At 45.2% G+C, this 25,292-nt stretch overlaps 1 protein-coding gene and 1 pseudogene across 1 annotated transcript in view; one reads left to right on the top strand and one right to left on the bottom strand.

Annotated features, from left to right (window-relative positions):
• The window catches only part of LOC147427224 (uncharacterized), a 97,243-nt gene that overhangs the window by 33,572 nt on the left and 38,379 nt on the right, over nucleotides 1–25,292 (top strand). The gene's annotated exons all lie outside the window — the stretch shown is intronic.
• Nucleotides 22,974–23,174, bottom strand: LOC147427225 (copper transport protein ATX1 pseudogene; annotated as a pseudogene).

Below are 25,292 nucleotides of genomic sequence, written 5' to 3'. Positions count from 1 at the left end.
CCCAAAACCCCAATCTACAATGTCAAAGTGCTCAAATCCGACCTCGGATGAGCAGTTTACGGCCAAAACAGGCTCCAAAATGAGCAAAAACACACCTGCGGCTGTTCCTCCTCTCTTCTCCACGTTTTTTCTGGTCTTCTCTCTGTTTTTTCAGTTCCCACACTTAGCTTTATTAGTTGGACACCCTTGGCCTTTTAGATGACCTCAAACGGACCCCGAACAGGCCAAAAACTGACCTCGCAGTGCATAGTTGTCACCTTTTTGCATCATTCGCACACCTGGCACTCAGCTTTTTTCCAATAATGCATCTCGCCACCACGTGAAGTGGCCCCAAAAAGTGGTCCTAATGATGACCTTTCTGCATAACTCTCATCAGAAAACACCCACGTTGTGTCCGTCCTCATCTGCGTGCAAATATTGACCTCGTTCACCCTCCTGACGCCACTAGATGCCATCTGACGCACCTGCTGACCTCACGTCGTCGGCCCGCGGATAGCTTCCTCGAGAAGTTTTACGCGCTACCAACTCCTCATTATTGTATAAAAAACACACTGGTACTGGTAATAGTGAAAATCGCTGCACTATGTACATGCTGTCCTACCTGTACACATGTGGGCCCCACATAACCACCTGGCTAAGGAAAATGGGCAATCCTTTATTTGATGCACCATGCATGTATATGTACATATGCGCAATCCCTTGCTCCAGAAAACTCCTGACAGCGTGTATGTGGTGAACGGTTTGTCACTCCGTCTCTATGTTCATCTACATTGCATACACAGTCTTTAGCGAAGACAAGATTTTTTCCACTCACTTTACATGGAGTAGATATGTTCATGGTTTTGTGTTGGAAATGGTTTCAGGAATTTTCAGCCATGGAGATTCTTGAAGAATGACTCTAGACGAAGTTTGAGCATCGAAGGAGCCATAGAAGACTTTGTGTCGCTTTCGGCGCGGCCCAAGGAAGCAAGCGTTGTAGGCCTTTATGAAGTTCAAGTACCGCACGACCCACACATCAGAGTGGGCGGGCGAAAAGTCCCTTCCAGGATTCCGGATGCTATTGGCGATCTCCCTCGACGCCATATAGTTCGGTACCAGTACCTCACTATGAAAAGGAGGGGATGTCACGTGACACATCCAACCCTATGTGTCCGTGGACAAGCTACAGCATGATCAGGGTTCAGTCAGTCCAGTCAGTCTAGATTTAGAAGTGATCTGGCACTTTTGTGAGTCTATTCGTAGACCGTGCATGCCCAGTCACTTAGTGTAGATGCATATCCTCTGGTTGTACACAACATGATCGTCATAATTCCCGTCAGAATCCATTAGAATCAGTTAGGGAAATTTTTCAATGCATTTAGCCTATTTTCCCTATTTTTGGTATTTTTCACTTATTATTTTTAAGTGACTTCTCAACAAAAGTAGGTAGGGCAATTTTGCTAAGTTTGTATATAAGCAAACCCAAGTTAGCACTAAATGGCAGAAGAGGCAGCAGGAGCTCCCCACTCAACAAGCATCTTCTCAGCAAGAACCCGCAGTGCCCCCCAAGCTTGGCGTTTTTGGTCTTCCCATCCTCGCCTACACTCAGCCCTAGCGTTTTTACATATCGCTAGCACCTCTCACCTGACTCTAGCGTTTTTCCATTGCAGTCATCGCTAGCACCTTCCACTTGGCCTAGCGTTTTTGCTAGCGTTTCTAGGAGCACTCTGAGTGGTTATCACCCATGGTGATAGCGCCTAAGAAGCAGTCCAATGAAATCCGTGTGTGCGTCGATTACCGCGCTCTGAATAAGGTAACTATCCCATATGGTTTCCCCACACCTTTCACTGAGCGTGTGCTCGAAGATGTAGCAAGACATGTATTGTACAGTTTCATGGATGGGTTCGGTGGATACAATTAGTTTGGCATCCATCCAGGTGATCAGCTTAAAACGGCCTTTGTGACTCCCTGGGGTATTTTTATCTACATGAGGATGTCGTTTGTGTTGAAAAACGCTCCACCTTCCTTCAATCAAGCAGTATATCTTATATTCTGTCCTGTACTTACGGATCATCTTCGCATCTTCATGGACGATTTTTCGACCTTCTCAGGTGTCCAATGTTCAACCCCAGTGGAAAATCTAGAGGAGCACCTCGCTCAGCTCTCTGCTGTCTTCCTAAGGTGCAGAGAGGCACGGCTAAAGCTCAATCCTAACAAATGTCACTTTTTGGTCACCGAGGGCACACTTTTAGGCCATGTGGTGTCTGCCAAAGGTTTAGCACCTGACCCAAAGAAGATCATGGCTATCTTGAAGTTACCACCTCCTATCAACCCGAAAGGTGTTTAGAGCTTTGAAGGCCACACAGGCTATCATCGCAGGTTTATACGAATGTATGCACAGGTGGCTCAACCATTGACCCGACTCACTAGTGCTACTGTACCCTTCAAATGGTCAAAACCTGAGGCTGAAGCATTTGCATACCTCAAAAAACGCCTCATTGAAGCACCTATCTTAGTAGGTCCAGATTGGTCTCTCCCTTTTCATGTGTATACTGATGCCAGTCAACTGGCTGTGGGTGCTGTGTTGACTCAGCCTAGTAAGGAGTACAACTTGGATCGCCCTATTCACTATGCAAGTCGCCTGCTCACCAAAGCAGAGCGCAACTACAGCACCACAAAAAGGGAAGGTTTGGCTATGGTGTATTCTTTACAAAAGTTTCTTCATTACTTGTTAGGGGTTCACTTCACTATCATCACAGATCATCATGCGCTACGCTATCTTCTGAATAAACCCCAAGTTGTAGGAAGAGTCTGGAGGTGGCTATTGATATTCAAGGAATTTGACTTCGAAGTAGTTCTTAGTCCAGGCAAGCTTCACGTCATGGCCGACCATCCCTCTCAGGTGAGCCGAATACTGGGGTTGATAATGACTTTCCTGATAGTCATCTCTTTAAGATCGACACGACCCCAGAATGGTATGGAGATGTGTTACATCTGCTCTCTACTGGCCTATATCCTGAGAATGCTTCTCCCTTGCAAAAAAAAAGACTCTTGCTTAAGTCTAGACCCTTCTCTTTGATTGGCGGACAACTCTACAAATCTGGGCCAGATGGTGTGTTGCGCAGGTGCGTCTCCCCTCATAGAGTAGACCACATTCTGGAGGATGCACACAGTGGTCCTATAGGTGGCCACTATCCTGGTCACATCACGGCGCAAAAAATCTTACAGACAGGCTTATGGTGGCCCTATATATTTAGAGATGCTATTGCTCATGTCAAGATTTGTGATGTCTGTCAGCAATGTGCGCCCAAGCCTAGCAAACAATCCAATCGCCCTCTATAGGTATCTATGGCGTGGTTGCCCTTTGAGCGATGGGGCTTGGACTTTGTTGGTCCAATTATTCCACCTGCTCAACCCTCGTAAGTATCTCCTGGTAGCAACGGATTATGCGACAACGTGGGCTGAAGTGGTGGCTACCATCGACTGTACAGCGGCCACTGTCGCAAAATTTTTGTATGAAAATATTTTTTGTAGGTTTGGGTGTCCTCAAGAAATCACCAGTGATCGAGGTAGTCATTTAGTCAACGACCTGATCTCCAGGGGGTTTCTAATCATTGTGCAAAAAGAATCGAGCGAAGACAAATACGAGCAAATTGATACAAGAGCAAAAATGGTGAAAGAAAAAAATATGGCATGCACATTACTTTCACTACCACAAATCTTACACTCAATCGACAAAAAAAGAACCATTATGAAAATTGAATACTCGAGACGCAAGCATTCTCATACTCGAAACATGTATAGTTTATTCCATGTGGAATATCTCCTCTCAAAAGTAGTCCATCAAAATTTTGGCACCTAGGTTTTGCAAACAAATCAACACACAACCTCGTAAGGCTACCATCCTATCTGAGAACTTCCTAAAGCTTGAAACAACTCCACTTTTGTAAGCAAGCAGAAACAAGTGCATAAAGCAAGCAGAAACAAGGGTACTCTCTCTCTCCTGTCAGCTTTGCAGTGCAACACCCTTGAGCTGCGCTCCATTTCCCCTTGCCAGCTCATCATTGAAATGGTGGAGAAAATGAGAGCAGCAAGCTGTGGATGCACCCACTGCAACTACATCGATGGCGTATGCAATGGTGATGATAAAGTGATGTGCCCAATGCACGATGAGCTCAAGCATATCCAATTGCCTCATGACCATCTCAACGAGATTCTCGAAGTATCATTTTTCACTTGCTCATGTGAAACAGGTAGATGTTTAGCGGTTGCTTTGCTAAGTTGCATCAAAAGTTGATTTACAGATAGTGACATTCTTTAATGGAAGCTTGGAAGTGCAAATTTCTTGCCTAACGAGTCTATCGTGATTAGTAAATAGAAATGATACAACCCATAGCCAAATAAAAGTTCTTATGAATAGGAAAGGCCCAAGTCTCAGGTGTATTTGCCTGTTGCATGCAGATATAAAGTCATGAAGCAACAATTTTGTAAATGCTCCTATATTGTGAGTGCTATCACTGCTGAAAACACCCAAGGTCATGACACAACTAGAGAATTATCTAATTCCAAGAGATCCAAGCCAATATTGAAAGAATATTTTAGTCCTAGCTCACATAACGGAGATTTACAGCTTCCACAGCATGCCCGATCTTTGTGGTTGCTCTCTAGGCACTCATAGACACAATAAAAGAGGAGAGAGAGGTGCAAATTTAGTTGTGCTTCCAAGCTCTCTCTCTCTCTCTCTCTCTCTCTCTCTCTCTCTCTTTCTCTCTCTTAGCCGTTTTTTGACCTAGTAGACAGCAGTTCACTCTTTTGACCATAACTTGCTCATCCGAACTCCGATTTAGGTGATCTATAGCCTCAATCGAAGAGCACGAAGCCCTCTACGCATTGATGTAAAGACAGAATTTTTCTGTGTAATGGAAGGCTTTGCTGTAACAGCATCTCAGAACTGAAAAAAACTGTCAAAACTTTGCGTTTTTGTTGCCGACTTGAAGGCAATGTCAGACAAAACTCGCAAGGGTGGAAAAGCCACACTCGCCATGGAGAATGATGCAAAATCTCCAAGGAATTTGGATGCTAATCCAACCACATCATCTACAACAACGGAAGCAATGATCATGGCTTACTTGATCTCGTCACAAGAAACCGTCAACAAACAAGGTGAAGAGTTGCGCGCACTTGCAATGGAGAATGGTACTTTAAGAGTTCTCGTTGTGGAGAATGAGCACCTGAAGAAGGTTCTTGAAATGCAAACAACACGCTTGATGCATCTTGAGAATGAAGTTCAAGAATGTAAACGCTCTCTTGTTGACATGAATGTATTGAAAGAGCGCTTGAGCAAAGTTGAGAGTGATCATGTATTGAAAGAGGAAACAATAGATACAATACGACATGATGTATGTGAGATGAGAAATGCATCCAAATCATGGGCTGATATATGTAAGGATAATGTGGTTTCTACATCTCCTATCACGCAAGCCGTTGTCCAAGCAAAGAATGTAGAGAATGTGGACACTCAAGAATTGCACGAACGACAAAAACGCTCAAAGAACATCGTCATTCGTGGAATCAAGGAGGAAAGCATGGAAACACCCCAATCTCTTGCAGTTGCTATTGAAGAGTTTTTTGCTACACACTTTGGCATGTCAGGAATCATGGCTTATGGTGCACATCGAGTTGGAAAACAAGGAGTCCCTCGCTCGGGAGAAAGACCTGTTGTATGTACCATGGCTGATGAGGTAAAGAGAAAGATCATCCTTGACAATGGTTGGATCTACCTCAAAGGAACAGGTTGTAATGTATATGAGGATCGCACTATTATGCAACAAAATGTACGTCGCAAAGCATATGAGGAAAGAAGCAAGAAGGTTAAGGTATCACCTCAAGAAGAAAAGCCACTTAAGGAGGATGCAAGTCCACCCAACAAATAGGGACACATGATCTATGAGACCAACTCACGCTTGCGAATAAGCTTTTGGAATTGTAATGGGTATCCATGGAATGCGGGAATTGGCATTGATGAGCTTACCAATGACTCCGATGTGATACTTCTTGTCGAAACATGGGAGCATGATACGCAACGAATTCTTGGATTTGCAAATACGATGTGCATTCTTTGATGTGGGCCAAAAATGCAAAGCAACAAAGAGGCCAAGGGGGCGTAGCATGTATGACCAAAAAGGGTTTGAAAGATGTTTCCATTGTCAAAGAAGATAAGTATAAACACTACTTATGGCTGAAAATCAGTCCACCAAATGGTCAAGTCATGTTTGTGGCCGGTTGCTACATTCCTCACTATGACTCCAACTTTTATGCTTGCTTGAATATGGATAGAGATCAGCCCTTTGTTGAACTAGAGGAAGACATTGCTCATTACAAGGATCAAGGTGAAGTCATTGTTTTTGGAGACATGAATGCTCGCACAAATATGCTACAACACGACACACAACAAGTAGATATGCCGCATGTCTCAAGAAGAATGGATGATTCATACATGTATAATCGAGTTCTAATGATGCAAAAGAAGTGGATCACTATGGAAAGTCACTTCTACATATGTGCAATAGTACCGGAATGCTCATTGCAAATGGTGTATCTCTATGGCAAGGCACCAATGACTTTACATGTAGAAAGCACAACGGTGCTAGCGTGATTGACTATATGTTGTTCTCGGAAGCCACTCTAGAATGCATACAAAGCTTTACACTTGGTGAATGGAATCCGGAATCAGATCATAGGATGTTATGTATTGACCTCAAGTGTAGTAAACGGCCCGAGCATGTAGCCTCCAATCATGATGTGAATCATTTGTACCTACGTTGTCAGGAGTTTTTTGGAGCAAGGGATTGCGCATATGTACATATACATGCATGGTGCATCAAATAAAGGATTGCCCATTTTCCTTAGCCAGGTGGTTATGTGGGGCCCACATGTGTACAGGTAGGACAACATGTACATAGTGCAGCGATTTTCACTATTACCAGTACCAGTGTGTTTTTTATACAATAATGAGGAGTTGGTAGCGCGTAAAACTTCTCGAGGAAGCTATCCGCTGGCCGACGACGTGAGGTCAGCAGGTGCGTCAGATGGCATCTAGTGGCGTCAGGAGGGCGAACGAGGTCAATATTTGCACGCAGATGAGGACGGACACAACGTGGGTGTTTGCTTGTGAGAATTATGCAGAAAGGTCATCATGAGGACCTTTTTTTGGGGCCACTTCACGTGGTGGCGAGATGCATTATTGGAAAAAAGCTGAGTGCCAGGTGTGCGAATGATGCAAAAAGGTGACAACTATGCACTGCGAGGTCAGTTTTTGGCCTGTTCGGGGTCCGTTTGAGGTCATCTAAAAGGCCAAGGGTGCCCAACTAATAAGGCTAAGTGTGGGAACTGAAAAAACTGAGAGAAGACCAGAAAAAACGTGGAGAAGAGAGGAGGAACAGCCGCAGGTGTGTTTTTGCCCATTTTGGAGCCTGTTTTGGCCGAAAACTGCTCATCCGAGGTCGGATTTGAGCACTTTGACATTGTAGACTGGGGTTTTGGGCCGTTCCGGACGCGATGGCGCTGTCCATTTTGCCAAATTCCTCACTCTTTTCCTGCTGTTTTTCTGTGTAAGTTCCTCCTATGAGCGAAGTTTCTGCTCCAGTTTGTGATTGTATCTGGTTTCTTTCACCCATAGTGTGTGAGCTATTTGCCCCATTGGTGTTGGCCCAAGCTCAATTGTATCTAAACATCAGAAATTCTCCTCTTTTGAGCTGAGTTTTTTGGGTGTGTGTGTGTGTGTCTGTGTGTCTGTGTGGAGTGGGCAAGTGGATAGTCTCTCTCCTCTCACTCCAGAGATGTGTTCCCTGTCTCGGCCAGGTGTGTTGTGTAAGCCGAGTGGTGCCCCATAGTGTGTGTGTGTATCTTCCCAAGAGTGTGTGTCGGGTCGTTATAGAGGCGCTGTGTGTGTTTTCATCCCGCTCACATTCTTTTGGCGCCCCCACGGAGGATCTTCTTCGAGTACCTTTTGCTTCGAGCTTCGAGCTTCGAGCTTCGAGCTTCGGGATTACAGGTTACAGGTTATAGGTTACAGGAACAGGGACAGGGACAGGTACAGGTGATTCACACAGGTACAGGTAGCTGGAGTACAGTGATGTCACTTGCAGTTGTTGTGGGAATGCATCACTTGGCGCCTATTTGAGCGCATTGTCTGTTGGATTGTACGTTACTTGTGGAAACTGCCATTGTACGCCTTTGTGGAGCCATATATGGTTTTATTTGGCAGTCCCAGCCATTTCTGAGACTTGGTCTGGAAGATAGTCATTTCTGAGACTTGCCTATACGCGTTTTGCATTAGCCTTCGTGTGAGGGTCGATAGCGTGAGGTTTTTATTGAGCTGGGTGATTCTCAAATGTGGAGATCCTTTCGGTGATACAGGTAGCTGGAGCACCCTTTTCGTGACCTCGCCATAGGCTATGTACTAGTGAGTCCTACTTGATGCTCGGGTTCTATTGTTGACAGTTTATGCATACATAGACAGTCTATATTTTGGGTTCCTACTGCTCTACTTCTGGGGAAACTCTGTCGAAATTTTTCCAAGTTATGATGGCTGGTTTTTTGGTATTTTGAGCCATTTATGCTGTTATGCTGCTGAAATTTTGGCAAAATCAGAGGTTGAGTCAGGTGTGCCTTCTTGGGAGCTTCATGGTTGGCTTTAATGGATGATCAAAATGGCCCTCAGTTCACTCCTTTTCATTTAACGCAAAGAATTCAGATTAATGTTCATGTGTCCAGGAAGATCTTTTTCCAGCAGCGCATAGTCTTTATGTTTGGGCCAAGAAGATTGAGAGAGATCCTGGAATGTCCTTTGCCTGTTGTCATTCCGATGATCAACTATGAAAACTCATTTGATGTGCATGTGTTTGTCCTTATCTAAAGTTGAGCTCCATTGAAGTTTCTGGGGATTGGGAAGTGAAAAGTTTTGGGTTCTTGCACGTGTGTTCGAAGGGGTTCTCAAAGCATCATAATTTGGGTGGCCATGGCTTTCTCTTATCCCGAGTTTCATGGAAGAAGTGATGAAGATGTGGAAGAATTTTTGGAAAAGATGGAGGTTGCCTGCATTAGCAACCAGATTCATGACCCTACGCAAATGTTACGCCTTCTCCAAATTTGTTTGAAGAGTGATGCACGAGCTTGGTCCAAAGCATTTGAAGAGGAGTTGCGTATGGCTGATCCACCTATAAGATTGAGTTGGGACAATCTAAGGCATGGATTGGAAGTGGAGTTTGTGAAGATAGAAGACCCTGACAAAGTGTGGCAAGAAGTACAGGCTTTGGTGCAAAAGGAAGGTGAGCCAGTAGATGCGTACATACGTAAGTTTTCATTGGCATGGGAGCGAATGTGCAAGGCTTTAGCACCACAGGTACCCCCGCCTGACATGATGAAGAAGGACAGGTTCTTGGCTGGTCTTTGGGAGAATATACGTTGGAGAGTAGAGCTAAAGAAGCCTAGGACATATGAAGATGCACTAGAGGTAGCAAGGAACAAAGAGTGGAAGCTGAGGAAAATGAGCCAGTTAGGGGTGGAGTCTTTGCCAATGAGGTCTGAATTTCAGCCTATAGAGTCTTTACAAGGGCGCATGTCAGGGGTTCATCATGAACCAGTGGTTCCTGTTACTACTCAGGTTATGCCAGCAGTGGTCACTACAGCAGTGCAAGATGATGGCCTAAGGCAAGACATGAGGCAAGTGGTTTATCTGATGAAGAATCTCAGCCTAAACATGCTAGGTCAAGTGGGAAATAATCGAGGTCGAGGGCGGTTTGCAAATCAGCCAGGAGGTGAAGAAAGACCTAGGAATGGTGCTGGACAAAGTAATAGTAGGTTTTGGAGGCAGACGCCCACATGTTATAATTGTGGAGAGTTGGGTCACATCAGCCCGCAATGTGATAAGCCACCAAGGATGGGGGGAGACATGTATCCATTGCCAAGACAGGTGCTAACTAGGTCAAATGATTATGGCATCGAAATTAAGGGAGACGAAGGAACCAGTGGACTGACCCAGGAGGAAAAAGGGAAGACAAAAGTGCTAAGTGTAGTCACCTTGGAGAAGGCATCAAAGCTAGAGGATACATTAGTGATGCCTATTGGGAAGAGGACCACAGAGGATAAGGAAGGAAGAAGTGCCCCAGGTCCTAGTAAGAAGAAAGGAAAGAGCCATGAAGGCGAGGATGTCAAGGCCAAGAGGAAAAGGAGAGCTCGTCGAAAGTTTCATGTTTCAGATTTTCCACTAGGGGATGGGCAATTAAGCTATGACTTGAAGGAGGATCTGACGAGCAGGAAGGCAGATGTTACTTTTGGGCAGCTTATAGAGATGGTGCCTAAGCTAAAGCGACAGTGGAAGAGGATGGTTAACCCAATGGAGAAAGAGCCAGAGAGAGGTTCAGTGAAGGTGTTGGCAATGGACGAGCTACCAGACATTTGTCCAATAGTAGATGTGTGGCATAAAAGGAAAAATTTGGGACAAGGTTATGTGGATGGCGGAGCCCAAATATGCGTCATAACACACTCATGCGTTGAGAAGATGGGTCTCACAGTGGCTGGGGTGTCAGGTTTTCGGATCAGATTGGCAAACCATCAAAAAGTAAAATGCTTGGGTGTTGTAAAGAGCTTAGAAGTGGAGGCATATGATGCAAAGGCAGTGGTTGATTTTCATGTGATGCCAGCAGGGTTGGGAGCATATCCTATTATACTGGGCAGACCATGGTTACGTGCAGTGGGAGCTGTTCAAGATTGGCGACATGGTACGATTAGCCTCTATGGAAAGACAGGTACCAAGAAGCTTTATAATATGGACACAAGGAAACGATTAGAGGAGCTTTATGAAGATGAGGATGAGTCTAGTGATGAAAACTCTTCCACGGTGACAGATGAGGATAGTGATAGCACTACCAGCAGTGATGAGGATGCTGATGTTGCATTTCTTTTGATGGACAAAGAAATCCAGGAGATTGGTTTAGTCGCATTTGCGAAGGAAGTTGAGGATGAAAGTGAAGGGCCTTATGAAGTGATTGAAGGGCTGATGCAAACCAAGGTTGAGTTGTCAAAGAAGCAGGAATTGATGACACAAATGATCAGTGGAGACCTCTCAGCTATGGAGAAGGATATATATTTGCATATGCTGGCTAGTTTTCCTGATTTGTTCATTACTTCATATGAAGAGATCAGAGGGTTCAAGGGTGAAGAGATGCATATAGAGCTGAATGAAGGTGCTAAGCCAGTGCGGCAAAGGCTAAGAAGGATGGGTCAAGAGCAAATGGAAGCCTTGCGGGTAGAGGTGGACAAGTTATTGAAGGCAGGGTTCATAGTTCCAGTGGAGACCACAGAATGGGTGAGTCCAGTTGTAGTCAGTCCAAAGAAGGATGGGAAGTGGAGAATTTGTGTGGATTTTAAACCCTTAAACGCAGCCACTAAGAAGAACCCATATCCTCTTCCATTCATCGATCAGATCTTGGATTCAGTGGCAGGTTATGAGAGGTACAGTGTGTGTGATGGTTTTTCAGGCTATTTTCAATTGAAGATTGCTCTTAAAGACCGCACAAAGACAACTTTTATTACGCCATGGGGCTGCTATTGCTACACAGTGTTGCCGTTTGGGTTGTCAAATGGACCATCTTTCTATCAAGAAAGAGCAAATTGGGTGCTGGAACCATTCATTGGTAGTTGTGTTAAGGCTTTTATGGACGACTTCTGTGTCTATAGCAGTAGGGCTGAGCATCATGAGAAGTTGCAGATGGTATTGGCTCGATATGATGAATGTGGAGGACAATTAAATCCAAAGAAATGTCATATAGCACAGCCAAGGGTGAAGTTATTGGGCCATATGGTGTCAGAAAATGGCATTGAGGCTGATCCAGATAAGGTGAAGTCTATTATTCTTCTTCCATCACCTATGAGTACGAAGCAATTGGCAACCTTTATACACAAAGTGAAGTACATGGCACGGTTTATTCCATTGTCTTCGCAGCTTCTTTATCCATTACAACAAGTGGCAAAGCATGATCCATTGCAATGGGATGACAAGTGTGAAGAAGTGTTTCAAGAGGTGAAAGAGGTGTTAGGGGGGTTGTCAGCCATGCAGGCTCCTGATTGGGAGAAAGTTTTTTATGTAAATCCATCAGTAGGGGATGATGCCATTGGAGCCATGCTATTGCAAAAGGGGAAGGGCAGCCATTATATGAGGCCAGTGTATTGTGCAAGCCGAGTGAAGTTGGTAGCGGAGAGAAAGTTATCGGAAGTAGAGCTAGTGATGGCTAGTGTAATATTTGCTTGTCGACGATTTCGTCATTACTTGCTACCACGGCCTTTTGTTTTCTTGACGAGTTATGCCTTTTTGCCACAGTTAATTAATGGTATTAACATGTCAAATGTGGTGAAGAAATGGGTAATTGAGCTGCAAGAGTTTGAGTTCTCTTTTCTAGTGGAAGATAGTACAAGGGCTACCCTAGCTGATTTGTTGACCTACAAGGAGAATCCCCTTATTGTTAAAGAAGAGGTGGTGAGAAAGGTAGTTGAAGAAGTGCCACAGATCAGCAATGCACATGTGTTGTTCTTTGATGGTTCATACAGAAAGAGCCATGATGCAGCTTCAGGGGGTATAGCACTTTATGATCCAGAGGGGAAGCTAGTATGCAAGAGAGGGTTCAAATTGGATGCTCATAGTAACAATGAGGCTGAATATGCTACATTGGAAGCCGGATTACACATTTGTTTGAAGCATGGGGTTCGAAGGTTGAGCATAAAAGGTGATGCCTTGTTAGTGGTGAAGCAAGTGTTGGGTGTGTGGAAGAGCAAGAACACCTCATTGAAGGAAATGTGCTTCAGAATTAAAGGCCTGTTAAAAAAGTTTGAAGCATGGAGTATCAGACACATTGAACGTGCTCTAAATGGAGAGGCACATGAAGCAGCTCAAGGCATGATTGGGGAGCTATTTGTGTTGAGGACCACTTTACCTCTTTATCATGGCCGGGAAAGTTTGGCTCAAGAAGAGGAGTTTTTGCTAACAGGAATCATTCCAAAGGAGATTCAGAAGTCTAAGAAGTATGGCTTTGTGCGTAGAGCATACAGGTACAAATTGATTGGTGATGTCTTATACATGAAAGGGGCTGATCTCGTGTTGAGACGTGTACCTTGGCGGGAGGAGCTTTACAGAGTGTTGGAAGAGAATCACGAAGGCGCATGTGGTGGCCATTTTGCTCTAAAGATCACCTTGCATAAGATTTTGCAAGAGGGGTATGTATGGCCTAGTTTGCACAAGGATGTTCACCATTGGTGTAGGTCTTGCAATAGGTGTCAAGCATTTGGGAAGAGAGTGTTGAAGCCAGAGCTACGAAAAACCATTATGGCGTTTGATGTGTTTGAAAAGTGGGGGATTGATGCAATAGGCCCGTTACCTATCACAAGCAGGGGCAAAAGCTATATTTTGACGGCAGTGGACTATCTTTCTAGATGGGCAGAGGCTACAGCAGTAAAACAGATCACTGCAAAGGATGTGGCAAAATTTGTGTATGATGAAATATGTTGCAAGTTTGGGGTGCCATTAGAGCTACTTTCAGATAAGGGGCCAGGATTTAGAGCTAAACTGCTAGACTTCTTATGCACAAAGATGAAGATTAGGCACCAGCATACCACTCCTTATTACCCGCAGTGTAATGGCTTAAATGAAAGGTTCAATGGTGAGTTGGTACAAATTCTTTCTAAAGTGACAGAGCACCAAGGAAAGAATTGGGATTTGGAATTGCCTAGTGCATTATGGGCTTACCGTACTTCGGTGAAGACAGGTACAGGGTTTACTCCATTTCATTTGGTGTATGGAAAGGAAGCACTATTGCCTGTGGAGGTAGAGTTGCCTGCGGTCAAGATGTTAGAGAAGTTGCTTGGGCCGCCTAGTGATGCATTCAAAGAAAGGCTTTTGCAGCTACAAGAGGTCCAGTTGGATAGGATGAGCGCATTGGAACATTATGGGCAGATGCAGGATAAGGCTTTGGCAAAGATAAATGAAAAGGTTAAAAGTAAGGGTATCAAGAAACATGACTTGGTTTTGCGCTACAATAGTAAGCTGGACAACACCTTCCAAAAGAAGTTTCAGATTAAGTGGGAAGGCCCTTTCAAGGTAGTGGAGTGTTTTCCAAATGGCACATATCAGCTGGCTAACCTGGATGGTGTTCTACATACGTCAAGGGTAAATGGATTGCGTCTTAAGTTGTATCATGCCAGGTTGATGATGGTGGAGCAAGATGAGCTGTCTGTGGATCAAGCTGTGTTGGTGAGGGATGAGGAGACCTGTGATGCGGCGAGTCTCATATCTCTCTTTGCTGCTGCTGATCATGAATGATCTAGCAGGCTAGGGGATGGGCAAATTATGTCAGGAGTTTTTTGGAGCAAGGGATTGCGCATATGTACATATACATGCATGGTGCATCAAATAAAGGATTGCCCATTTTCCTTAGCCAGGTGGTTATGTGGGGCCCACATGTGTACAGGTAGGACAACATGTACATAGTGCAGCGATTTTCACTATTACCAGTACCAGTGTGTTTTTTATACAATAATGAGGAGTTGGTAGCGCGTAAAACTTCTCGAGGAAGCTATCCGCTGGCCGACGACGTGAGGTCAGCAGGTGCGTCAGATGGCATCTAGTGGCGTCAGGAGGGCGAACGAGGTCAATATTTGCACGCAGATGAGGACGGACACAACGTGGGTGTTTGCTTGTGAGAATTATGCAGAAAGGTCATCATGAGGACCTTTTTTTGGGGCCACTTCACGTGGTGGCGAGATGCATTATTGGAAAAAAGCTGAGTGCCAGGTGTGCGAATGATGCAAAAAGGTGACAACTATGCACTGCGAGGTCAGTTTTTGGCCTGTTCGGGGTCCGTTTGAGGTCATCTAAAAGGCCAAGGGTGCCCAACTAATAAGGCTAAGTGTGGGAACTGAAAAAACTGAGAGAAGACCAGAAAAAACGTGGAGAAGAGAGGAGGAACAGCCGCAGGTGTGTTTTTGCCCATTTTGGAGCCTGTTTTGGCCGAAAACTGCTCATCCGAGGTCGGATTTGAGCACTTTGACATTGTAGACTGGGGTTTTGGGCCGTTCCGGACGCGATGGCGCTGTCCATTTTGCCAAATTCCTCACTCTTTTCCTGCTGTTTTTCTGTGTAAGTTCCTCCTATGAGCGAAGTTTCTGCTCCAGTTTGTGATTGTATCTGGTTTCTTTCACCCATAGTGTGTGAGCTATTTGCCCCATTGGTGTTGGCCCAAGCTCAATTGTATCTAAACATCAGAAATTCTCCTCTTTTGAGCTGAGTTTTTTGGGTGTGTGTGTGTGTGTGTGTGTCTGTGTGGAGTGGGCAAGTGGATAGTCTCTCTCCTCTCACTCCAGAGATGTGTTCCCTGTCTCGGCCAGGTGTGTTGTGTAAGCCGAGTGGTGCCCCATAGTGTGTGTGTGTATCTTCCCAAGAGTGTGTGTCGGGTCGTTATAGAGGCGCTGTGTGTGTTTTCATCCCGCTCACAACGTCTAGACTTCAAACGAGCACTTATATATGCTGATATGGTGGACCAAATGTTAAGCATGATAGAGCATCAAGAGAGCCCAACGTTAGAATGCAAGTGGAAAGTTTTCAAAGAAGTAATTTTCTCTTGTGCGAAGGAATGCTTTTCGGTGAAACACATGTCTTGCAAAAGGTCTAAGAAGAGTAGCATTAAGAAGAAATGGTTTGACATGGAATGTAGTCAAGCCCGAAAACACTTGCTAAGATTGGATGCAATCAAAGACAAGGAAGTTTACTTGGAATGTTCACACACATACAAAGCACTTGTTCAAAAGAAGAGGAGAAGGTGAGAAGTCGAAAAACAACTTCTTTTAGCACAAGAGAAAGCACATGCATGTGGCAAGTTTTGGCAAAATCTAAAAGGCAAGCGCGTTGAGAGGTTTGGTGACTTGACTCTTGAGGATATGTATATGCATTGTAAAAATCTCTATGAGCAACCCAATGTTGATAAGATGGAGTGTTGTAGCTCCCTTCCGTTTATGTCTCCCTTCTTTACCATTGAAGATGTATGCCGCGCGCTTGAGAAACTTGCTACTCGTAAGGCAGGTGACCTTCAAGGTGTCAAGGCTGAAATGATTAAATGGACAAGCAAGAAAACACGATATTGGATATGCGATATGTTTAACCTTGCACTTCAGTATGGCATGCCTCATGATTGGAGTGTAAATTGGATCAAACCTTTGCACAAAGGAGAAGATGTAAACAATGTGAACAACTATCGCACTATAATGGTTGTTTCTTTAATGGCAAAGTTATTTGGATGTATCATGGAGATTAAGATAAGTGAATGGGCTGAAAAGAATGGCAAACGTGCACTTGGCCAAGCAGGTTTTCGAAAGCATCATAGCACTATTGATCACCTTGTCACTCTTCGAGTTCTTATGGAAGCGTCTCGATTGAAAGGAAAAAAGTTGTATTGTTGCTTTGTGGATTTCAAGAAAGCTTTTGACATGGTACCGCGAGAAAATCTTTGGAGACGTATGCAAAGCCTTCAAGTGCCGAGAGAATTTATGCATGCAGTCTTTCGCATCTACCAAAAAGTGATATGTCGATTACGTATGGGAGATGGAATTTCAGAATTTTTTGCAAGCACTATTGGTGTCAAACAAGGATGCCCACTTTCCCAACCCTCTTTGGACTGCTCATTGATGAATTGGAATGCATGGTTCTTGACTTTATGCAGCAAGAAGGCATAGAAGAGGTTAAGATTGGAAATGCGGTGATCATGCTTTTGCTTTATGCCGATGATGTAGTGCTCTTAGCACATACCTTAGAAGATGCACAAAAGCTTATGAGTGTCTTGGAACGCTTTTGCCTACATAGCGGGCTGATCGTGAATGGATCCAAAACCAAGGTTATGCTTGTAAAGACCCTCAATGATGAAAATCCATGCATTGTATATAACAATGAGAAACTTGAAGTGGTAGATCACTTCAAGTACCTTGGCTTGAGGTTCCATCCAATCATAAATGGAAGGATTGTGCAATGCGTCGCTTGGAAGCCGAAAAGAGGGCCTATTATGCATTTGAGAACATGTGCAATGCAGGAGAGATCAAGTGTTGGGCTCTCAAAAAGTACCTCTTTGACACATTGGTGACACCGGTGCTTCTTTATGGAGTGGAGGTGTGGGGTGGAAGCTTCGGGAAGTCTACTTGGAAAGAGTTTGAGAATGTCCAAAAGCGTTTTCTCACCAACTTTCTCCAAGTCAAAACACAAACACCCTACATGCTCTTACTTCTTGAGTCCGGATTGCTTCCCATTGAGGTCTTGGGCATGCAAAGGGTTGTGGAGTACATGCGTAAGACACAACGTAGCCCTTTGCATCAACTTCCTAGAATCGCATATGAAGCAAGTCAAATGGTTCAAAAGACATGCAAGAGCAAAATACTAAGTTCGGGGTGGATGCTTGATATCAAGAAATGGTTTGGAAGATGGGATGCATGTCACTTGGTCAAGGATGCGTCGATCGACTCCCAAGTTAATGAGGCCTTCTTACAACGCCAATGTATCACGGCTTGGGAGAAATCCGGAGGTTCTCGCTTCAACCATTACACCACACACGTTGCCCCAAACTACAAATCTCTCTTCTTCTCGGAACGAGGTAACCGAACCCATTCCTACATCCTTGAGCCCATCCCGTTGAGTGCGATCCGCACCATTGCCTCCATTCGTCTTAGCTCTCACTCTCTACGCTGCGAGACAGGACGTTGGGGCACTGGCGAGGAGTGTCATCGACTTTGCACCTTATGCCCTCGTTAAGTGCGAGAGAGTGAGTACCACACACTACTTGAGTGCTCAGCTTTTGACCACATTAGGTCCTCTTTTCCCTATATATTCAGCCATGATCTCTCCCTACATACCTTCCTCTCCCAACCACGATGTGGACTCTCTATTGCGACGCTCATTTCAGCCATTTTTGAGCATCGAGAGTCACTTATGAACTCCACTCACACCACGTGACATGTTCATTTGGTCCCATAGGTCATATTTGACCTCCCAGGACGATAATAGAACTATCTATCTATCTATCTATCTCTTAAAGGGGAACTTGTAGCGTGCAAAATTATGCCCAAAACGGAAGGGGGAAATCAACCCTCGATGTTAAAAGAGCTCGAAGATATTAGGGAGCATGTGAAAACTCTGCGCGAAGGGGAAGAACTAAACTCGAAAGAGGCTTCCTCATGGGCGGAGCGCATTTCTAAAACACAGGATAAAGTTGACGAAGCAGAAAAATGGATTGAAGGTGCAAAGAAAGGAAAGGCCCGGATGCCAGAAGCCGCACAGACTTTTACCATCATCAATATGACCATTGAGGAGGAACAGAAGAGGAGGACTAGAGCCCTCCATGTGCGTATTACTGGTATCAAAGACACCGAAAATGTAGAAGACGAAGTGAAGGAACTCTTGCAGCGCATGGGCATCCCGGAACCTATGCACACAGGTGCTTGGAGAGTAGGAAAGAAGGGAGTGGATGAGAAGGGAAATGTCAAAGAGAAAGCACTTATTTTGCGTTTCCCGACTTTGGAAACAAGGAAGGTATTCCTGAAGAAGAGACCAGCACTTAAGAAAACTGGAATATTTATGGGGGATGACCTTACTTTAGCACAAATAGCACATATGCAAGAGTTGATGCCAGAGATCAAGGCAGCAAGGGAGAAGGGAAAAATTGCCTTTTACAGAGGAGGGAAAGTAGTGGTTTTGGAAAAACGCACAGCATGACGGTGCGAGACTTATGGGACCACACTCCGGATGGCGGCATGGAATTGTAATGGTTCATATAGGCTGGATGTGGGTGCCTTTGAAGATAGCTTCAGAAATAGAGACATTGTCTTTTACTCGGAGACACATCAAAAATCTGGACAGTTGATGCCAAGTGTGACTGGCTATTTATGGGAGACAGCTTGTCGGCCAGACGCTAGATCCCAGCATGGAAGTCGAGGTTCAGGAGGGGTAGCAGTCTTATTCAAGGAAGAGTTGCAGCCGCTATTACAGATTGTCTGGAGAGATGACCAGGCGAGATACATGTGGGTGAGACTGAGAGCTGAGACAGGCAGATTCTTATACATTGCTATATGTTACTTTCCCCCTAGCACATCAGTCTATACCTCACCTAGAGGGCAATCCCCTTTCTCTTTACTTGATGTTGTCATATGGGAGTTCTCTAGAGATGGAGATATCATTCTCTTGGGAGACTTTAATGCCAGGACGGCCAACTCCCAAACGGTATTTTATGATACCTCGGAGGAGATGCTTAGAGAGATGGATATATCGGAGATGGGACTTGACAGACACTCACAGGATAAAGAGCACACAGAGTATGGGAGATATCTCATGGAGATGACAACTACGCATGGTCTGGCCATACTTAATGGTCTAGAGATTTTTCCTTCGTCTGGGGGATTCACATGCTTTCCACACAGACATGGGGCCAGTACAGTGGACTATGTCATGACTTCACCGAGCTTCATCTCTCATATTCAAGATCTCAGTGTGGGCCCTAGGCCTGTTGGAGTAGCAGTGGACCATGCTTTCCTGACTTTTTCAGTCTCTTTCTAGTATAGTGTCTCTCAGACACCACGGAGGATTGCACACACACGGTATACTTTTACACGAGAGACGGATTCAGTCTATGTGGAAGAGATTTACAGACGGATGGGGGCAGCCGAGCCTGTATATACAGTAGAGGAGATCACCACTTTATTGACGGAGATTTTGCATGGGGCAGCAGTAGAGGCATACCCACACACTCAACTAGATCAGAAAAGACGTTATGGGAACATGCCTCAGAATAGTTGGTATGATGAGGAGTGCAGAGAGATGAGAGTTCAGATTCAGAGCGAGCTTATACTTGGAGTCATTACATATAGACAATCTCGGATTGCCCTTCGGCGTTTAGTGCGACGGAAGAAGCGGGCCTTTTTAGCCCAGATGGAACGTGATTTGTATCAGCTCTTTTTGAGCCGAGATTTAGGTGAGGCCTGGCGTCTCTTCCATGAGCACTCACCTCCTCTAGTGATTACCTCTCCCGAGATTTGGTGTCAATATGCAGCATCATTATATACAGTACCTGGGCAACCACCATTACCAGACCCTCTAGAGCCATGTCCAGCCACTAGTACCTTCTTTACCACTGAGATGGTGAAGAACGCCATTGACAGGATGAGGACTAGGAGAGCATATGATCATGATGGTTTGGTGGCAGAGTACTTGATACATGCTAGAGATTTACTGTTAGAGGTTCTTGCGCGGTTGTTTAACCGTGTCATGTGTGATGGACTGCCAGAGTCCTGGAGATTATCTACTATTGTACCTCTTTTCAAGGCAGGGGACCCCACGGTACCAGGGAACTACCGTACTATTATGATAGGGCACACATTGGCACGGTTGTATGCATCCATTCTTGAACAGCAACTGAGTAAATGGGCAGAAAATGAGGGCATACGAGCAGTAGGTCAGGTTGGATTCAGGAGGGGTTTCTCCACTTTGGACCATATTCTTACACTCAGAGCCATTATTGAGGAGGGTCGGGCACATGGGAGACGGATGTATTGTTGCTTTGTGGACTTCCGCAAGGCATTTGACACAGTGCCGAGGGCCAGATTGATGCACAGGCTACTGAAGTTGGGAGTACCCACAGAGATCATATGGGGGATCATGGCTTTATACAGCTCAGTGACTGGCCAGGTACGCACTCCGGAGGGGATTTCTGACATTGTTCATTCCACTATTGGAGTGAAATAGGGGTGTCCTTTGTCCCCTACACTTTTTGGTATGTATGTAGATGAGGTCTTTGACTACATTGACAGAGAGGGTGACAGAGGCGCTCAGCTGGCAGGGACATGGATCCCTTTATTATTATATGCTGATGATATTGTGTTAGTGTCAGAGTCGCCAGAGGGCATGCAAAGACATTTGGATGCATTGCACAACTTTGCAGAGGATAGTGGACTGTTCTGTGAACCTTGGTAAAACCAAGGTTATGGTGTTTAACACCACACCACAGTGGGTCAAGAGATCGGCACCTACACTCGTATATGGCCAGGACACTGTGGAGTACACAGATGAATATACATATCTGGGGGTGGTATTCACGGGACCGAGGTTTACCTTGAGGAGAGCAGCAGAGACTAGACTATCCAGAGCCTATGCGGCGTTAGGAGGGCTAGAGAGGATGTGTTCGCAGGTTCAGTTTCAAGAACCACGAACAAAACTATGGCTCTTTGATGCTTTGGTTGCTTCAGCTATGCTTTATGGGGTCCAAGTTTGGGGACCATCTGTGAATCATGACAGTTGTAGGAACATGGAGAGACCCTTGGTATTTATGATATCCCTGATGATTAGAGCCAAGGCCTCTGTACCACATGCGATTATTTGAGCGGAGGTAGCCGCCCCTCCTATAGAGATTGAGGCTCTTACCAGATCAGTGCCCTTTATGCACAGTCTATGGGATACACATAGAGGCAGATATACTAGACTGGCTCTTGAGTCCTCTAGACAGTTAGCGATGCAGGGAGATGCATCATGTTGGTATGCACAGACGACCTCATGGTTTCAGAGGCATGGTCTCAGCATGGATAGATTGCCTCCCTTTCAGTATTCCTTGGATGCACCCTCCCTGCCAGTCACACGGACGGAGATCACTAGACTCATTTGTCAGGATCTTATACAGTTGGACACCAGGAGGACATGGGTAGAGCCGATACAGGAGTTGGGCACGAAGATGGCTTTCTACAAAGAGCACCTTCTCCAACTTTCAGGGGATGGGTTTGTGACTCGTCTGAACTACATGGACACTCATTTATCTCATGGTCTGCGATGTGCTATTAGTCAGATTCGCACATCCTCACACCAGCTGGAGATTGAGACGGGTAGATTCAGAGGGATACCACCAGAGTCTAGGATATGTCAACTATGCGGTAGAGAGCCAGAGACAGAGCTACACTACATATGCCACTGCACTGTGTATTATGAGATACGAGGGCGCTTCCATTGCTTATTCAGGGAGGGTTTTGGACCCCTAGATAGAGTCATGAGGTATCAGGACCAGAGATGCCTTGGCTTATATCTACTTGAGCTACACCGACATAGAGACAGTCTGTTGGGGAGACATGGAGTACGACAGTCACAGAGACGGATCACAGATTCCTTTGGATCGAGGGAGCCAAGAGACCAACCACCAGCACAGGGTTGTACCCGCATTCATACCAGAGGCATCCTCATTGACAGGGCGATTGAGCTCGGGAGATCAAGACGACCACGACCGAGACATAGGAGCACACTACATCGACGGAGACTCCAGCAAAGGATCAGAGGCATTCTAGCACGACACCCAGATTGTCATTGAGGGCCTATTCTACATTTTCACATCTCACATTTCACACTTCATTTCAATTTTCATTTTTACTTTCAGTACTTTTGTACTTGTACTTCAGACATTGTATTAGATTCACCACTTTGTATCTGATGGTCTCATAGGTCATTTTGGCCTTTTGAAGACGTTAATATATCATTTCATTTCATTTCTCTCTGTGAGTGTCTCACTCTCTGTGAGGGTTACTGTTGGAGAAAACTCCCTCCCTCCATCTCTCTCTCTCTCTCTGTCTTTTTTTTTTTTGCCTATCCAAAAATCTAATTCTTCACTGGTTTGAGGGGATAGCAGGTAAGATGATTCAAAGAACCATACAAGATCTGGACCACAACGTGATGTGAAAAACGATTGAAATGTAAAAGGCCACAAATTAGTGCCATATAGGATAGTGATATTATTAATCATACCATGGTGCACAAGTTGGCAAGATGGAATAAGATCAGACATGAATGTCATCTAGTATGCAAGAGCTCCTTTTCTAAATCACCAACCACTTCGTGAGCGTAGCTCATGTCACAATAGCCAAAAATCAATTTACAAATGAAACTACGATGATGTACTTCCTTCACTCGACCAAAATGATGTAGCTTTTCCAGTTTTGGAAACAGTAGAAAGAACATCCTCTAGCTTGAAGTTCCATTTCACAGTACGTATCTACCCTTCCATCTTACCAAGCACCCTGTTAACTGCACCAACACAACCTTGGCGACTCATTGCCACTTTCAATTCAACTCTCTGTGTTGAGGTTGCAATGTCCAGCCCACCTTCTCTCTCTCTCTCTCTCTCTCTCTCTCTCACACACACACACACACACACACACACACACACACACACACACACACACACACACAAATAATGATTCGCATCAAACAAGGCGGAAGGAGTTGAGGGCAAGGTTTTCTGCATTCTGAAGGAGCAGACAATGATGAGGCCGTGTGAGCTCGCAGCAGGTAAGTCTTTCTTCCACCCGCATCAAGAGCCTCCCAATATTGCTGCCGTGTCAATGGCTACCATTTTAGCAAGAATGTAAGGTGCAGCAGAATGAATGTTGTATTTTCTCAAGATTAGTGATCTTTATTGCTCAAGGTTCCTTTTAGTTCTTAGGGAAAGAGAGAGCTTTCTGTCTTATAGAAAGTGCTGTGATCACGAACAAAGTGAGTGGATATTGTGTGTGCAAGTGAATGAGACTGAGAGAAGGAGAGAGAAGAGATACGACACCCGAGAGGTTGTAAAACCCTCCTCCGAAGGCCCCACTCTCGTCGGTGAGAGTGGTCTACTTTGATTGCACAAAGGTGTACAATGCGAATGCAATGGACTGATGCAATGGGACTATGCCGATGACGACGACGGCGATGACGACGACGACTCGATGGCTGAAATCTGTAGTCTTCTATCTGCCGTTTTTCGGGACTGTTTCGGTGGCTGAAAATGACTGTTTTGGCTGCGTTTTGATGGCTGAAAATGGGGGAGCATCTGCAACCGTCTTGGGGTGGTTCTTCTACTGTGCATAAGGCTGAAAACGCTGTGGTTTGATGCAGTTTAGGGCTGAAAACAAAAACGCTGGCTGGATATGTCTCTTGTCAAAAAATCTAGGTTGATCTGCATCTTCAAAGCAAAAACGCTGAATGGCTGAACTGTGGGGAAAACGCTAATGCTTGATGAATCCTGGCGATGGCAACAACCTGCTAACGATAGGGTGTCGAGGTTGATGGCGATGACTACCAGTGAGGAAAACGCCAGGGATGAGGTTTTACTGTTGGGAACAGAAAACGCTAGGGGTCCTTGAGGGGTACTGGTGAGAAGTTGCCTGTTGAGCGGGAAGCTCCTGCTGCCTCTTCTGCCACAAAGTGCTAACTTGGGTTTGCTTATATATTAACTTAGCAAAATTGCCCTACCTACTTTTGTGGAAAGTCACTTGAAAATAATAAGTGAACATAACCAATAAATAGAAAAATAGGCTAAATGCACTGGAAAATTCCCCTAACTGATGCTAATGGATTCTGATGGGAATTCCGATGATCGTGTGCAACCGGAGGATATGCATCTATGCTAAGTGACTGGGCATGCACGGTCTACGAATACTCACAGAAGTGCCAGATCACTGCTAATCTAAACTTGACTGAACCCTGTTGTGGTGTAGCTTGTCCACGGACACATAGGGTTGGGATGTGTCATGTGACAAAGAAGCTCACCTCCAAAGACAAGAAAATCAGCCTCTGGGAAGACGACCTCTTGGACATGCACCAATGCCCGCTTCCGAGGTGTTTCTCAAGCTTCGTCGCCATCATTTGGCCACCGACTGCTGGTGGAGGCTCAACGTCGTCGATGTCGTTGCAATTTTGCGTTTTTTGCAACTATGAGGCACAAGAGGAGGATGATGATAATGACATGCTAAGCTATTTCCCTCCCTGCCGCAAACTGTCGCGTGGGCCCCTTTCTCTAGACCTCCCTGGTCTACTGCTCCAACCAGTCCGCGGCGGCGCGGACCGGTTGTAACAATAGACCAAGGATATATTGTAGCATGCCTAGCTGCAAACATTGCATATGGAGCTGGTAGTCTCTTAATATTGTAGCATGCCTAGTTGCAAATGCTGCATATGGCGCCGGCAGTTTCTGCATATGGCACGAGGCTGAGTTTGGGTTGGGCAACACTGAAGCAGTGGTGATGGTGGACATGATACGAGAAGTGATCACAACAGCTCTCGCCGAAGAGATGATGATGAGCTCTCACGGTTACAGCAGCAAAGCCTCTACAGTGGAGTCCACACTATCTCGCACGGAACTGACGAGTAGAACGAAGCGGACACCATGCCGGAAGACTTGGCACTGATCATGGCGTTGAATTCGACTGCAACTGACTCTCAA

Source organism: Adiantum capillus-veneris, chromosome 24 (genome assembly GCF_014529385.1).
Source record: "Adiantum capillus-veneris isolate H3 chromosome 24, ASM1452938v2, whole genome shotgun sequence".
In the NCBI taxonomy this organism is placed as follows: Eukaryota; Viridiplantae; Streptophyta; class Polypodiopsida; order Polypodiales; family Pteridaceae; genus Adiantum; species Adiantum capillus-veneris.
Note: the sequence above shows the minus strand (reverse complement) of the source record. Positions and strands in the feature narration are given on the sequence as shown.